Source organism: Mesoplodon mirus, assembly GCF_964341445.2.
Source record: "Mesoplodon mirus genome assembly, chromosome: 9".
Classification (NCBI taxonomy): Eukaryota; Metazoa; Chordata; class Mammalia; order Artiodactyla; family Ziphiidae; genus Mesoplodon; species Mesoplodon mirus.
This window is the reverse complement of record NC_138985.1, coordinates 55,491,011-55,509,095: the sequence shown is the minus strand read 5'-3', so window position 1 is coordinate 55,509,095 and position 18,085 is coordinate 55,491,011. Positions and strand designations below refer to the sequence as shown.

Sequence of the window (18,085 nt, the reverse complement as noted above, 5' to 3'; positions counted from 1 at the left end):
GCAGAATGGATCTATAAGACTGACCTTTCTATATCTATCTTTGTCCAGGTGAGGGATTGTTAAATGGCTGATATCTGAAAGACCGATTTCAAAGGCACTTTCCTTTTGACTTTAGGAAGGAACAGCTAATTGGCTGGCCATGAAGAACTGAGATGGCTGACCTACACCTCAAGTCTCTATGATGTCTTTTCAAGGTATGTAAAAAGCTTTGGCTCTACCTGAGTTCAAACTCAGGCTCTGCTACTTACCAGTTGAGGGGTCCTAGAAAATTACTTGCAGACATAGTCTTTCCCCATTTAGAATTTACATCCTAGATAGTAGCTTTTTCAGCTACTATAAATACTATAATAAAACTTCTCAATTTTTCTGGAGCAAATATTTGGGACTGACTATGTTTCCAGACTTTAATGTGCGTTCAAATCTATGTTAATCTTGTTGAAATGCAGATTCTTATTCATTTGGCCTGCCTAGGACCTGAGATTCTACATTTTTAACAAGCTCCCGGGTGATATCAATGTTGCCGGTCTGGAGACCACATTTTAAGAATCGAGGGTTTCAGTGAAATGTAAGGGAAAATATCTGAGTTTCTGAAAATTCATCCAGCTAACAAAACTGTGTGACTAGTCCATAACTTGTTGTGGTTCTTTTAACATTGTAGGAGAGAAAAAACTTTCCGTCTGCTCTCCTAGGTTCAATAGCTGGGTCTATAAAATAAATTTATTACAGGGAGATTAACGGCATTAAATGTAAACAAATTTATTAATTTTTATTATAACACACTGGGGCATCACAGAAAAAAAAAGTGAACACCCCAAAAAGCAGTGAGATCTGAGAGCTTATATACTGTCTTAATAGGGGAAGGTGGGAGACATAGGCAACCTAGGGGAGAGTAAATGATTTTTAAGAATGATAAATGGGCTCTTAGAAGAATAGATGGGAGATATGATGATAGTTTGTGACAAAGTTTATCTGGGTTTGGAGTTGACACCTAGTGCCTTCCCAGGTGATAAGAGTCAGTCCTTGGGAGGGGATTTATGACAATTGAATTCCTTTTGGAGGATCTGTCTTTAGGCAGGTAAAGGGAAGTTCAGAGAAAGCTCTTGCCATTTTTCGTGTGTTCAGCTCACAATAATATAACAAAGCGGCATATTTTGGGGTGGCATGTCCAGAACTCCTTCAACAGCCATACTAAATTCAAATGTTTGCTTCTCATTGTTGGAAGTTTTCCTCTGAAATGTTCTTGCTCCTTAATCATTAGGAGGCTTAGCTCTTCTTAGAGGGATGTATAACAACTCACATTTACATCTTCATTAATATTATGAGTACTGTATACTCAATGATTGGTTCTGGACTTTGAGAGGAATTACAATCCCAATAAAAGATTTCTTGGATCTTTTATCATGACAAAATGCTTGGACAAATAAAAATGAGAAAAATTGTAATTGTAAAATAACTAAAGTCTCTAGATCTCATTGTAAAGCAATTAATAATGAATAGAGAAATGGTTACGTAAAATTCAAATGCTAATGATGAGAAGTACTTAATCTACCATAAAGTAAAAGCCCAGCCAAAAAAAAGACCTATCTTGCACCAGAATACATGTTCAAAAATCAATATTTGCATGCCCAAGACTTGTTTGAGGAGGCAATTATGGTCTCACAAGTAAATCATAAGAATTTTTAAAATTTAGTAAATGCTGTATTTATGTGACAGACAAGAACCACTCTGAAGGAATCATTATGGTTTGGGAAATGATATGCAATTTCAAAATCATCTAAATCATTTCAATTGCCTGTATTTACATTTATATAATGGGTATTTATAATGGTGATTATTTTAGAACTTACCTTGTTTTCCTGGATCTCACATTGGTTTCTATGGGAACGAGAATGGCTCTAAAGAGGAGCGTTTTAAGAACTCTTTTCACATTCAGTGACTGCTACTGAACTGCAAATTCTGTTTGTCTGTTAAATGGTTTTTAACTCTTAAATTTTAACACAGAAATAAAAGTTGGGCATCTAGCTTCATAAATCATTTTAAATAATAAAAACTGTTTTATGAAACATCTGGCACATTTGAAAACAAAATAACTAGCTTTAGGAGCTAATAATCTGTTCACGTTATTAAATTCATTAGTGATTAATCCACATTAGCCATATGCTTGCTCTTGGAAAATTGTGTAAAGAAAACTTCATCTGATATATTGTTGTAATACATTTTCCCTGTTATTGATAGAGATATATTGTTGTAATACATTTTCTCTGTTATTTCTGTGTATTATGTGTGTGTATATATTTTTTCCTTATCTTTGTAAAAATCCCTTTAAAAAGCAGTGTAAAATGTTCTATGTTTAAAGTTTCCCATTACCAATGCCTCACCCATCCTCTGCTATTATTTACCCTGGTACTGTGTTGTACCTTTACTATGCTCTTATACCAGCTGGAACTTATTTTTACTATTTTTTGAAACAAGCTCATAAGTCTTCGAATTTCAATTTTCCTTTTTCTTGGAATAGATTCTTAGATCATAAAAAGCCCGATGTCTAACTTATGTATTACATTTGTGCAGTTTACTGTGTTTAGTATTTCCCCACATTTCATGTTTTCCCATAAACTTTATTTTTTTAATTCCCTGGAGAAGTGATAGTTCAGTATATTTTTATTTAAATCCCTCTCAAAGTAATTAAAAGCCACTAAAAATAAGAGAAGCTTATTTCAGAAGAGAGTGCTAAAACTAAATTTTTGTTATACCCAAACTAAAAGATGCCGGTTGAAAGCACATGGCATCCCATAACCAGCTTATGTAATAGCTACTCTGGTTATTGCTGACATATAATCTGTGTCTTGAATCCAAAAAGTACAAGTTGATGGCAGAATGCCAGGCAGGGTGAAATAAGTGAGAGTGTTTTTTAATCTTTCCTGGATTGGTGGATTTCTGCCTGCTATCAGTGTGGCCTTGGTCAGGATTGCTAGAGACTAGTGAGAGTTCCAGAAGTGAAGCTACCAGCATGTGTGACCAAGAAACCATCATATAACTCACTGACCTGGTATAAACTCCAAGAAGTTGTTGTTTTCTTTCTTAAAAGTATTTTTCATTCAGATTTAATTTTATGAAATAAATTAAGGATTACTACATGTTGAAAAAGTGAAGACAAATAAATGGGAACCATATAACTAGATGTTTTGGGGAAATGATTAATTGATTGGCTCTTCTATCAATATTTTTAAAAAGTTGACTTTGAAGGGGAGCATAAAACAAGCTGAAAAGTAAAAGCAAGTATTATGTTAATCATCAGAAGAGAAATATTTATCTTGAAAAGTATCTGAATCTGAAGGTAAGGAATATGATTGTCCATCAAGGCTACTCAAAATGAGGTCCATGGACCAGTGCCCATCTGAGACAAGATAAATACAGAAAATGAGTGTAAATTTGAAAATCTTAGAGCAGTTGACATTACTACTTCACTCAACCCTGTGATTTTGTATTTTACAAAACTCAGTCCATGGCATTTGGCGATTTAAAAAATTTTTCCTTTACTACAATTAGTTTGAGATGCATTGATCTAGCATAAATTACTGTAAACAAACAAACAAAAAGAATGCCATTTGAACTTCATAGTATTGAAAACAATTTAACCTGTGTGATTCTGTCTGAAAAACAGCTGGGAAATGAAAGGTTTTTATCTCTGAAAGATTTCTTTCTAGCCCTATAACCATATATTTACTTTCATTAAGATTACAGTAAAGGAGGCTGAAGCAGATATTCTCTCCTTTTGCAGATATAAAAAGAAAAGGGAAAAGGGCTTAAATGAGATATGACATTACACAATTATCATCAAAATTTTAAACTCAAGTGAGGAGTATTGCACAGAACTTATTTAATATTCTGGTGAATAAAAATACCCTAGTTTATTATGACAGGGAATCGGATATATTTGCAATGTTACATGGTAGATGGCAGTGCTTTGTCTTCAGGTTTCAGAAGGAAAAGCATTATGTTACAGGGGTTCAATAGATGTTAGTGAAAGTACACATACTAATAATCAAGATGAAGAGTTTGAAGGAATTCAATAAGCAAAAATAAAATTAAACAAAGAGAATGTAGAAAGATTAAGGGAGGAACACATGAATGGTTTGGCTAAGGAACAGAGCAGAAATGTAAGTCCACACTTCTCTGAAAGGTATAAAATCCACAAAGAGAAAGGGCTTGCTACCTTGGACTACCAATAGGGAAAATAAAATGAAAATATGAAAGGGAAAGTTTAGACAAACATTGAGAATTTTTGTTAATTGTTAAGAGTATTAGGTTAGTTGAGTGGGCGCCCAAAGGAATCTCTGAGGACATTTAAAACCTCATTGAACAAAGCCGTGGACATTGTATTGGGTAGAGCAAGACTTCAGTGGTAAGGGGGATGGACTGGATCAACTGTGAGGTCTTTTCCAGCTCTAATTTCTACTATTCCATAGCTCTGGGAAGAATAGTTGCTAAATTGCTTGATTAACCCAGGAAAAAATAAAACTCAACACAAGAATAAAGCCCCAGACAAAACAGTGAAGTCAGCCAAAATGGAAACACACCCTTCCAAATAGACAAAAAAAAAAAAAAAAGAACCTAAATCTTGCATCATACCCCAAGGTGGACAAATTCAGGCTTTGGCAACTTGCCCAGTGGAATAAGTTCCAGAGACAGGACCCTTCAGTGAGCAAGACCAACCAACAGGTTGGGAGAGTTCAACTTCTCAGACAGACTTGCAAAACCTCCCACCTGATCTTAATACTAGATCAGGCTCAAAAATTGAAAAGGGAGGGCTTCCCTGTTAGTGCAGTGGTTAAGACTCCGCCTGCCAGTGCAGGGAACCTGTGTTCGAGCCCTGGGCTAGGAAGATCCCACATGCCACGGAGTAACAAAGCCAGTGCACCACAACTACTGAGCCTGTGCTCTAGAGCCCATGAGCCACAACTACTGAAGCCCGCTTGCCTAGAGCCCGTGCTCCACAACAAGAGAAGCCACTGCAATGAGAAGCCTGAGTAATGCAACAAAGAGTAGCCCCTGCTCCCCACAACTAGAGAAAGCCCATGCACAGCAGCGAGGACCCAACACAGCCAAAAATAAATAAATTTATTTTTAAAAAATTGAAAAGGGAAAGAAATCTATAAAAGTGCCTGGTCTATGAGTGAACTAATTCATTTATTCATCGTACAAGGATATGAGTGCCTATTATAGGCCAGCCAGTGCTCCAAGATAAGGTACATCAGTGAACAAAACAGACAAGATCTCTGCTCTTGTGGCTTTTACATTCTAGTGTGAGGAACGATAAACAACATAGGATGATATAAATTAAAGGGTGGTAGGTGCTAAGGAGGATAAAAAGCAGGGTAAGGAAAATGAGGGGCAGGGGTGGAATCCAGGAAGCTTACTGTATTTAATGTGCAATCTGGGTAGAACTCAGGGAGGAAACACGTCGGAGCAAGACTTGAAGGAAGTAAACGGAGGTAGCCAAGTGGATATTGGGGGAAGAGCGTTCTAGTCCAAGAGAACCTAAAGCACAGCTGGAAGGTTGGAGCAAACTTTGTGTGTCTGAGTAGCAGGAAGGAGGCCAGTGTGGCTGGAGGGGAGTGAGCTTAAGGAAGACAATTACAGTGAGGTCTGGCAGGCCTTGGAGGTTGTTATTAGGACCTCACCTCTTACTCTGAGTAAACTACACATGCTATCTTGCTTCAAGAATCCTAGGAACTCAGTGAAGAAACTAATTCATACCAGGTGTCAGCCTCCCTGGGAAACCACTCCACCCATACATCAGCACTGTTTCTGCATGCTCCTTCAGTCTATACGTTTTAATCATGTCAGCATTATGCAGCATTGTGGGCCCTTAATGTATAAATGTGTCCTAGAGTTTTACTAAGAATGAGGAATGCTCATCAATATTGGAACTCTAAATATTTGCTTCCATTTATTCTTAGACCAGCAATAGAAAAATCCAAACAAAATTTTATCTGTGACTTTTATATGATGTTTGTACATATATGAAGTATGTATTCTGTCACAGAAAATAAACCCCTAATATCAGCAATTCTATTATGGGCTCATGCTCTATGAAACTTGATCTTTACTAGGGGCTTGATAAATATTTAAAGATAAGGAGGAGCTTAAAAATCAATTTGGAAGACAAAAATGGATCTGCTTATAAGAAATAAAGGCAATATTAAAGGAATTATTAGATGTTTTCAGATATTTGAAAAAATGGTAATAAAATTAGAGGTTAAGTTAGAAAAGCACTGTTAATGTTCATTCATTAATTGGAAAAAAATGTGTTGAGTGCCTGCTCTGTGCCAGGCAACTTTTCTAGACCCTGTGGATACCAGAGTGAACAATACACGAAAGCCTGCGATCTGTTACTCCATTAAAATTCTCCTCAGGCAGTTTACCAGATCATTCTTGTATAACAGTATGTAGTTGAGAACATGGGTTGGAGGCTTATCTGCAGCCCAGCATCACGTGTTAAGATGGGACATGGTCAGGAAAGGATGCTTCTTGACCTGTCTTCATTTGGCCCTCCACTCTTTGAAAATACTTAGGCAGAGACTACTGCGTGCTGAAGGCACAGGAACTTTAGAGAGGGAAAAGAGCACAGCATTTGAGTAAGAGCTGTGTTCTCTAATATGATAGCCGCCAGCCACAGGTGACTATTGAGCAATTGAAATGCGACTAGTCCGAATTGAGATGTGCTTTAAGTATAAAATACACTGGATTTTGATGACTCAGTTTGGAAAAGAGAATGTAAACTACTTAAAATTTTTATATTGATTGCATGTTGAAATGCTAATATTTTTAATACACTGAGTTAAATAAGTTATATTATTATTAGTTTATTTTGTTTCTTTTTACTTTTTTATGTGGCTGCTAGAAAATTTAAACATATATGTGGCTTAATTCCACCAAATGAGGGGATCTGCATTTGATGGATAGAATAATAGCTGATTCTTATTGAATACTCAACTCATTAAGTGGCAAGCTGTCTTCCAAGCACATTACTTGTATTTAAATATTTAATCCTCATAATAACCATGTAAGGAATAATATCTCCAGATGAATAATTTGAGGCACAGAAAGGTCAAGAAACTTGCCAAAGACTACAAATCTAGTGAATGGAAGAGCAATGAGGCTTTAAAGTTGTAACTAACCCAGTGGCTTTCAAACCTGAGTGTTTATCAGAATCACCTGCAGGGCTTGTTAAAACAAAATCCTGAGCAGCCCGACCTCCAGAGGTCTGCTCCTTTGATCTGGGGTGTCACCTAAGAGTGTGTGTCTCTAACAAATTTCCAGGTGATGTTAATGCTGGTGATTTGCAAACCACATTTTGAGACCTACGGGTTTAATCAGTCTTAAAGTTCTCAGCCTTTTTGAACCATAGTTTCTTTACCTTAAATGTGGAGATTTCATATACCTACCTCACATACCATAAAATTTACCATTTTAAAGTGTACAACTCACATGTTTTTAGTATAGTCACAGTTTTGTAGCTATCATCACTATCTAATTCCAGAACATTTACATCACTCCAAAAAGAAACCCAATACCCATTAGCATTCACTCTCCATTTCCCCTTCCACCAGGCCCTGGCAACCACTAATCTACTTTCTCTATGGATTTGCCTAATTTAGACATTTCATACAAGTGGAGTCATATAATATATGGTCTTTGGTGTGACTTCTTTCCCTTAATATAATGTTTTCAAGGTTCATCCATGTTATAGCATGTATCAGTATTTCTTACTGTTTTATGGTCAAAAAATATAAAATTGTATGGGCACAGTACGTTGTGTTTATCCATTCATTGGTTGATGCCCATTTGGGTTTTTCATTTTTGGGGTATTATAAATTTATGTGGATTTCTTTCCATTTCTCTTAGGATATAACTAGGAGTGGATTCAGTAGGAGTGGAATTGCTGACTCATATAGTATCTCTATGTTTAACTTTTTGAGGAACTATCAAACTGTTTCCAAAGCATGGTACCATTTTACATTCCCATCAGCAATGTTTGAGGGTTCCAGTTTCTTCACAATCTTGGCAGCACTTGTCATCTTCTGTCATTTTGATTATAGCCATTTTAATGGTTTTGATGTAGTATCTCATTGTGCTTTTGATTTGCATTTCCCTAATGACTAATAATATTGTTCACTTTTCAAATGCTTATGGGCCATTTGAATATCTTCCTTGGATAAATGTCTATTCAAATCCTTTGCCCATTTTTAAATTGAGTTGTCTTTTTTCCCCTTCTTTTAGCTATTCAGATTAGACATTTATTGGTTAGTAAGGTCTTTTTAAAAAATTTTATTGTGGAGCATAGTTGATTAACAATGCTGTGTTAGTTTCAAGTGTACAGCAAAGTGATTCAGTTATACATATACCTGTATCTATTCTTTTTAAATTCTTTTCCCATTTAGGTTATTACAGAATATTGAGCAGAGTTCCCTGTGTTATACAGTAGGTCCTTGTTGGTTATCTATTTTAAATATAGCAGTGTGTACATGTCAATCAAAACTCGCAGTCTATCCCCCCCACCCACCCTTCCTCCCTGGTAACTATAAATTTCTTCTCTAAGTCTGTGAGTCTGTTTCTCTTTGTAAATAAGTTCATTTGTATCATTTTAAAATAGATTCTGCATATAAGAAATGCCATATGATATTTATCTTTCTCTGTCTGACTTGCTTCACTTAGTATGATAATCTCCAAGTCCATCCATGTTGCCACAAATTGCATTATTTCATTCTTTTTAATGGCTGAGTAATATGCCATTGTATATATGTACCACATCTTCTTTATCCATTCATTTATCAATGGACATTTAGGTTGCTTCCATGTCTTGGCTATGGTAAACAGCGCTGCAATGAATATTGGGGTGCATGTATTCTTTTTTTTTTTGATATACAAACAGAACTTTTTTTTTTTTTTAAACTTCATTGGAGTATAATTGCTTTACAATGTTGTGTTAGTTTCTGCTTTATAACAAAGTGAATCAGCTATACATATACATATATTCCCATAGCTCCTCCCTCTTGCGTCACCCTCCCATCCTCCCTCTCCCAACCCTGTAGGTGAACACAAAGCACTGAGCTGATCTCCCGGTGCTATGCATCTGCTTCCCCCTAGCTATCTGTTTTACATTTTGTGGTGTATATATGTCCATGCCACTCTCTCACTTTGTCCCAGCTTACCTTTCCCCTCCCCATGTCCTCAAGTCCATTTTCTACATCTGTGTCTTTATTCCTGTCCTGCACCTAGGTTCTTCAGAACCATATTTTTTTTTTTAGATTCCATATACATGTGTTAGCATATGGTATTTGTTTTTCTCTTTCTGACTTACTTCACTCTGTATGACAGTCTCTAGGTCCATCCACCTCACTACAAATAACTCAATTTCATTTCTTTTTATGGCTGAGTAATATTCCATTGTATATATGAGCCACATCTTCTTTATGCATTCGAGTGTCGATGGACACTTAGGTTGCTTCCATGTCGTAGCTATTGTAAATAGAGCTGCAATGAACATTTTGTTACATGACTCTTTTTGAATTATGGTTTTCTCATGGTATATGCCCAGTAGTGGGATTGCTGGGTCCTATGCTAGTTCTATTTTTGGCTTTTTCAGGAACCTCCATGCTGTTCTCCATAGTGGCTGTATCAGTTTACATTCCCACCAACAGTGCAAGAGGGTTCCCTTTTCTCCACACCCTCTCCAGCATTTATTGTGTGTAGATTCTTTGATGATGGCCATTCTGACCGGAGTGACGTGATACCACATTGTAGTTTGATTTGGACTTCTGTAATGATTAGTGATGTTGAGCATACTTTCATGTATTTGTTGGCAATCTGTATATCTTTGGAAAAATGTCTATTTAGGTCTTCTGCCCATTTTTGGATTGGGTTGTTTGTTTTTTGATATTGAGCTGCATGAGCTGCTTGTAAATTTTGGATATTAATCCTTTGTCAGTTGCTTCATTTGCAAATATTTTCTTCCATTCTGAGGGTTCTCTTTTCATCTTGTGTATGGTTTCCTTTGCTGTGCAAAAGCTTTTAAGTTTCATTACATCCCATATGTTTATCTTTGTTTTTATTTCCATTTCTCTAGAAGGTGGGTGAAAAAGGATCTTGCTGTGATTTATGTCATAGAGTGTTCTGCCTATGTTTTCCTCTAAGAGTTTTATAGTGTCTGGCCTTCCATTTAGATCTTTAATCCATTTTGAGTTTATTTTTGTGCGTGGTGTTAGGGAGTGTTGTAATTTCATTCTTTTACCTGTAGCTGTCCAGTTTTCCCAACACCACTTATTGAAGAGCCTGTCTTTTCTCCATTGTATATTCTTGCCTCCTTTATCACAACTAAGGTGACCATATATGTGTGGGTTTATCTCTGGACTTTCTGTCCTATTCCATTGATCTGTGTTTCTGTTTTTGTGCCAGTACCATACTGTTTTGATTACTGTAGCTTTGTAGTATAGTCCAAAGTCTGGGAGCATGATTCATCCAGCTCTCTTTTTCTTTCTCAAGATTGCTTTGGCCATTTGGGGTCTTTCGTATTTCCATACAAATTGAATTTTTTTGTTCTAGACCTGTGAAAAATGCTATTGGTAGTTTGATAGGGATTGCATTGAATCTGTAAACTGCTTTGGGTCGTATAGTCATTTTCACAATGTTGATTCTTCTAATCCAAGAACATGGTATATTTCTCCATCTGTTTGTATCATCTTTAATTTCTTTCATCAGTATATTATAGTTTTCTGCATACAGGTGTTTTGTCTCCTAAGGTAGGTTTATTCCTAGTTATTTTTTCTTTTTGTTGCAATGGTAAATGGGAGTGTTTCCTGAATTTCTCTTTCAGATTTTTCATCATTAGTGAATAGGAATGCAAGAGATTTCTGTGCATTAATTTTGTGTCCTGCTACTTTACCAAATTCATTGATTAGCTCTGGTAGTTTTCTGGTAGCATCTTTGGGATGCTGTATGTATAGCATCATGTCATCTGCAAGCAGTGGCAGTTTTACTTCTTCTTTTTCAATTTGGATTTGCTTTATTTCTTTTTCCTTCTGATTGCTGTGGCTAAAACTTCCCAAATTATGTTGAATAATAGTGGTGAGAGTGGACAACCTTGTCTTGTTCCTGATCTTAGTGGAAATGGTTTCAGTTTTTCCCCATTGAGAATGATGTTGGCTGTGAGTTTGTCATATATGGCCTTTATTATGTTGAGGGAAGTTCCCTCTGTGCCTACTTTCTGGAGGGTCTTTATCAAAAATGAATTTTTTGAATTTTGTTGAAAGCTTTTTCTGCATCTATTGATATGATCATATGGTTTTTCTCCTTCAGTTTGTTAATATGGTTTATCACACTGATTGATTTGCGTATATTGAAGAATCCTTGCATTCCTGGGATAAACTCCACCTTATCATGGTGTATGGTCCTTTTAATGTGCTGTTGGATTCTGTTTGCTAGTATTTTGTTGAGGATTTTTGCATCTATGTTCATCAGTGATATTGCTCTGTAGTCTTCTTTCTTCGTGACATCTTTGTCTGGTTTTGATATCAGGGTGATGGTGGCCTCATAGAATGAGTTTAGAGTGTTCCTCCCTCTGCTATATTTTGGAAGAGTTTGAGAAGGATAGGTGTTAGCTCTTCTCTAAATCTTTGATAGAATTCGCCTGTGAAGCCATCTGGTCCTGGGCTTTTGTTTGTTGGAAGATTTTTAATCACAGTTTCAGTTTCAGTGGTTGTTATTGGTCTGGTCCTATTTTCTATTTCTTCCTCATTCAGTCTTGGAAGGTGGTGCTTTTCTAAGAATTTGTCCATTTCTTCCAGGTTGTCCATTTTATTGGCACATAGTTGTTTGTAATAATCTCTCATGATCCTTTGCATTTCTGCACTCTCAGTTATTACTTCTCCTTTCTCATTTCTAATTCTATTGATTTGAGTCTTCTTCCTTTTTTTCTTGATGACTCTTGCTAAAGGCTTATCAGTTTTGTCTATCTTCTCAAAGAACCAGCTTTTAGCTTTATTGATCTTTGCTGTCATTTGCTTCATTTCTTTTTCATTCATATCTGATCTTTATGGTTTCTTTCGTTCTGCTAACTTTGGGTCTTTTTTGTTCTTCTTTCTCTAATTGCTTTAGGTGTAAGGTTGGGTTGTTTATTTGAGATGTTTCTTGTTTCTTGAGGTAGGATTGTATTGCTATAAACTTCCCTCTTAGAGTGGCTTTTGCTGCATCCCATAGGTTTTGGGTTGTCGTGTTTTCATTGTCATTTGTTTCTAGGTATTTTTTGATTTCCTCTTTGATTTCTTCAGTGATCCCTTCGTTATTTATTAGTGTATTGTTTAGCTTCCATGTGTTTGTATTTTTTACAGTTTTTTTCCTGTAATTGATATCTAATCTCATAGCATTGTGGTTGGAAAAGGTACTTGATACGATTTTAATTTTCTTAAATTTAGCAAGGTTTGACTTGTGACCCAAGATATGATCTATCCTGGAGAATGTTCCATGAGCACTTGAGAAGAAAGTGTATTCTGTTGTTTTTGGATGGACTGTCCTATAAATATCAATTAAGTCCATCTTGTTTAATGTATCATTTAAAGCTTGTGTTTCCTTACTTATTTTCATTTTGAATGATCTGTCCATTGGTGAAAGTGGGGTGTTAAAGTCCCCTGCTATCATTGTGTTACTGTCGATTTCCCATTTTATGGCTGTTAGCATTTGCCTTATGTATTGAGGTGCTCCTATGTTGGGTGCATAAATATTTACAATTGTTATATCTTCTTCCTGGATTGATCCCTTGATCATTATGTAGTGTCCTTCTTTGTCTCTTGGAATAGTCTTTATTTTAAAGTCTATTTTGTCTGATATTAGAATTGCTGCTCCAGCTTTCTTTGATTTAGATTTCCATGGAATATCTTTTTCCATCCTCTCACTTTTAGTCTGTATGTGCCCCTAGGTCTGAAGTGGGTTTCTTGTAGACAGCATATATACAGGTCTTGTTTTTGTATCCATTCAGCTAGTCTGTGTCTTTTGGTTGGAGCATTTAATCCATTTACATTTAAGGTAATTATCGATACGTATGCTCCCATTACCATTTTCTTAATTGTTTTAGGTTTGTTATTGAAGGCCTTTTCCTTCTCTTGTATTTCCTGCCTAGAGAAGTTCCTTTAGCATTTGTTGTAAAGCTGGTTTGGTGGTGCCGAATTCTCTTAGCTTTTGCTTGTCTGTAAAGTTTTTAATTTTCCGTTGAATCTGAATGAGATCCTTGTAAGGTAGAGTAATCTTGGTTGTAGGTTTTTCCCTTTCATCACTTTAAATATGTTCTGCTACTCCCTTCTGGCTTGCAGAGTTTCTGCTGAAAGATCAGCTGATAACCTTCTGGGGATTCCCTTGTATATTATTTGTTGCTTTTCCCTTGCTGCTTTTCATATTTTTTCTTTGTATTCAATTTTCAATAGTTTGATTAATATGTGTCTTGCCATGTTTCTCCTTGGATTTATCCTGTATGGGACTCTCTGCGCTTCCTGGACTTGATTCACTATTACCTTTCCCATGTTAGGGAAGTTTTCAACTATAATCTCTTCAAATATTTTCTCAGTCCCTTTGTTTTTCTCTTCTTCTGAGACCCCTGTAATTCCAATGTTGGTGCGTTTAATGTTGTCCCAGAGGTCTCTGAGACTGTCCTCAATTCTTCTCATTCTTTTTTCTTTATTCTGCTCTATGGTAGTTATTTCCACTATTTTATCTTCCAGGTCACTTATCCATTCTTCTGCCTCAGTTATCCTGCTATTGATTCCTTCTAGAGAAGTTTTTATTTTCATTTATTGTGTTGTTCATCATTGTTTGTTTGCTTTTTAGTTCTTCTAAGTCATTGCTAAACATTTCTTATTTTTTCTCCATTCCATTTCCAAGATTTTGGATCATCTTTACTATCATTACTCTGAATTGTTTTTCAGGTAGACTGCCTATTTCCTCTTCATTTGTTTGGTCTGGTGGCTTTTTACCTTGCTCCTTCATTTGCTGTGTATTTCTCTGTCTTCTCATTTTGCTTAACTTACTGTGTTTTGGGTCTCCTTTTCACAGGCTGCAGTTTCGTAGTTCCCGTTGTTTTTGGTGTCTGCCCCCAGTGGCTAAGGTTGGTTCAATGGGTTGTTTCGGATTCCTGGTGGAGAGACTGGTTCCTGTGTTCTGGTGGATGAGCCTGGATCTTGTCTTTCTGGTGGACAGGACCATGTCCGGTGGTGTGTATTGGGGTGTTTGTGAAGTTATTATGATTTTAGGCAGCCTGTCTGCTAATGGGTGTGGTTGCGTTCCTGTCTTACTAGTTGTTTGGCATAGGGTGTCCAGCACTGTAGCTTGCCGGTTGTTGAGTGGAGCTGGGTCTTAGCATTGAGGTGGAGATCTCTGGGAGAGCTTTCAGTTTTTGATATTGCATGGAGCTGGGCAGTCTCTGGTGGACCAATGTTCTGAACTCGGCTCTCCCACCTCAGAGACTCAGGCCTGACACCCAGCCGGAGCACCAAGATCCTGTCAGCCACACGGCTCAGAAGAAAAGGGAGAAAAAAAAGAAATGAAGAAGGAAAAAAATGAAATAAAGTTACTAAAATTAAAAAAGTATTAAAAATTTAAAAAATTAAAATGTCATTAAAAAATAGAAAGAAGAGAGCAACCAAACCTAAAAAGAAATCCACCAATGATAATAGGCACTAAAAACTAGACTAAAAAAAAAAATAAAATGGACAGACAGAACCCTAGGACAATTGGTAAAAGCAAAACTATATAGATAAAATCACACAAAGAATCATACACATACACACTCACAAAAAGAGAAAAAATATATATATTAAAAAAAGGAAGAGAGCAACCAAATCAATAAACAAATCTACCAATTATAATAACTCTAAATACTAAACTAATATAAACATAAAACCAGAAACTAATTAGATGCAGAAAGCAAACCCCATGTCTACAGTTCCTCCCAAAGTCCATTGCCTCAATTTTGGGGTGATTCGTTGTCTATTCAGGTATTTCACAGATGCAGGGTACATCAAGTTGATTGTGGAGATTTAATCCACTGCTCCTGAGGCTTCTGGGAGAAATTTCCCTTTCTCTTCTTTGTTCTCACAGGTCCTGTGGTTCAGCTTTGGATTTGGCCCCACCTCTGCATGTAGGTCACCTTAGGGCATGTGTTCCCCACCCAGACAGGATAGGGTTAAAATAGCCACTGATTAAAGGGCTGTGGCTCACTCATACTTGGGGGAGGGAGGGGTACGGAATGCGGGGTGAACCTGCGGTGGCAGAGGCCGTCATGACTTTGCAGCAGCCTGAGGTATGCTGTGTGTTCTCCCGGGGAAATTGTCCCTGGATCCCGGGACCCTGGCAGTGGTGGGCTGCACAGGCTCCTGGGAGCGGAGATGTGGATAGTGACCTGTGCCTGCACAGAGGCTTCTGGGTGGCTGCAGCAGCAGTCTTAGCGATTCATGCCCGTCTCTGGTGTCCCGCTGATAGCCTCGGCTTGAGCCCGTCTCTGGAGCTCGTTTAGGCCATGCTCTGAATCTCCTCTCCTCACACACCCCGAAGCAGTCGTCTCTTGACTCTTAGGCAGTTCCAGGCTTTTTCCTGGACTCCCTCCCAGCTAGTTGGGGCATACTACCTCCATTCAGGCTGTGTTCACACAGCCAAGAGGGTGCATGTATTCTTTCAAACTATGTTTTTCTCTGCATATATGCCCAAGAGTGGGATTGCTGAGTCATATGGTAGCTTTATTTTTAGTTCTGTAAGGAACCTCCATAGTACTCCATAGTGGCTGTACCAATTTACCTTCCCACCAACAGTGTAGGAGGGTTCCCTTTTCTCCACACCCTCTCCAGCATTTATTGTTCGTAGATTTTTTTGATGATGGCCATTCTGACTGGTGTGAGATGACATCTCATCATAGTTTTGAGTTGCCTTTCTCTAATAATTAGTGATATTGAGCATCGTTTCACGTGCCTCTTGGCTATCTGTATGTCTTCATGGGAGAAATGTCTGTTTAGGTCTTCTGCCCGTTTTTTTGATTTTTTTTTTTTTATATTTAGCCACATGAACTGTTTGTAAAGTTTGCAAACATCATTTGCAAATATTTTCTTGCATTCTCTGGGTTGTCTTTTCATTTTGTCTATGGTTTCGTTTGCTCTGCAAGAGCTTTTGAGTTTAACTAGGTCCCATTTGTTTATTTTTGTCTTTATTTCCCTTTCTCTAGGAGGTGGGTCAAAAAGGATCTTGCTGTGATTTATGTCATAGAGTGTTCTGCCTATGTTTTCCTCTAAGAGTTTGATAGTGTGTAGTCTTACATTTGGGTCTTTAATCCATTTTTAGTTTATTTTTGTGTATGGTGTCAGGGAGTGTTCTAATTTCATTCTTTTACATGGAGCTATGCAGATTTCCCAGAACCGCTTATTGAAGAGGCTGTCTTTTCTCCATTGTATATTCTTGCCTCCTTTGTCATAGATTAAGTGACCATAGGTGCGTGGGTTTATCTCTAGCTTTCTATTCTGTTCTATCGATCTATATTTCTGGTTTTGTACCAGTACCATACTGTTTTGATGACTGTAGCTTTGCAATATAGTCTGAAGGCAGGGAGCCTGATTCCTCCAGCTCCATTTTTCTTTTTCAGATTGCTTTGGCTATTGAGGGTCTTTTGTGTCTCCATACAGATTTTAAGATTTTCTTTTTTTCTAGCACTGAAAAATGCCATTGTTAATTTGTTAGGAATTGCATTGAATCTGTAGATTGCCTTGGGTCATATAGTCGTTTTGATAATATTGATTCTTCCAATCAAAGAACATGGTATATCTTTTCATCTGTTTGTGTCATCTTTGATTTCTTTCATCAGTGTCTTGTAGTTTTTGGAGTACAGGTCTTTTGTTTCCTTAGGTAGTTTTATTGCTAGGTATTTTATTCTTTTTGATGTGATGGTATGTGGAATTGTTTCTTTAATTTCTCTTTCTGATCTTTCACTATTAGTGTATAGACTTGCAACAGATTTCTGTGTGTTAATTTTGTATCCTGCCACTTTACTGAATTCATTGATTATCTCTAGTAGTTTTCTGGTAGCCTGTTTAGGATTGTCTATGTGTAGTGTCATGTCACCTGCAAACAGTGACAGTTTTACTTCTTCTTTTTCCAATTTGTATTCCTTTTATTTCTTTTTCTTCTCTGATTGCCATGCCTAGGACTGTTCCAAACATTCCCAAACTGTGTTGAATAATAGTGGTGAGAGTGGACATCTTTGTCTTGTTCCTGATCTCAGAGGAAGTGTTTTAGCTTTTCACTATTGATTATGATGTTACCTGTAGATTTGTCATATATGGCCTTTATAATGTTGAGGTATGTTTCCTCTGTGCCCAGTTTCTGGCGAGTTTTTATCACAAATAGGTGTTGAATTTTGCTAAAAGCTTTTTCAAGTTGTCTTTTTTATTGTGATGTGTTCTTTATATATTCTGAGAAAAAGTCCCTTATCAGATATATATGATCTGCAATTTCTCCCATTCTGTGGATTGTCTTTTCACTTTCTTGATGATGTCCATTGAAGCAAAAAGTTTTAAATCTTTTTTATTTGTATATTTTAACATAAAAGCTGTGTAGGGCTTCCCTGGTGATGCAGTGGTTGAGAGTCCGCCTGCCGATGCAGGGGACACAGGTTCGTGCCCCGGTCCGGGAGGATCCCACATGTCGCGGAGTGGCTGGGCCCGTGAGCCATGGCCGCTGAGCCTGCGTGCCCAGAGCCTGTGCTCCGCAGCGGGAGAGGCCACAGCGGTGAGAGGCCCGCGTACCGCAAAAAAGGAAGAAAAAAAAAAAGCTGTGTATATTTAAGGTGCACAACGTGATGATTTGATATATATACACATTGTGACATGATTACCACAGTTAAACTAATTAACATATCATCTCACATAGTTACCATTAAAAAGTTTTTAATATTAATGAAATCCAATTTAGCTATAAAAGCACAAGCTTTTATCACTTGTGCTTTTTAGTCACCTCTAAAAACCATTGCTTAATCCAAGGTCGTGAAGATTTACGTCTG

General features: G+C 37.1%; 1 long non-coding RNA gene across 1 annotated transcript in view; it reads left to right on the top strand.

Annotated features, from left to right (window-relative positions):
* The window catches only part of LOC309810232, a 219,108-nt gene that overhangs the window by 5,061 nt on the left and 195,962 nt on the right, over positions 1–18,085 (top strand). The window contains exon 2 of the long non-coding RNA XR_014294961.1: positions 116–194. This is a non-coding gene — a long non-coding RNA (uncharacterized lncRNA). The remainder of the gene's footprint in view (positions 1–115; positions 195–18,085) is intronic.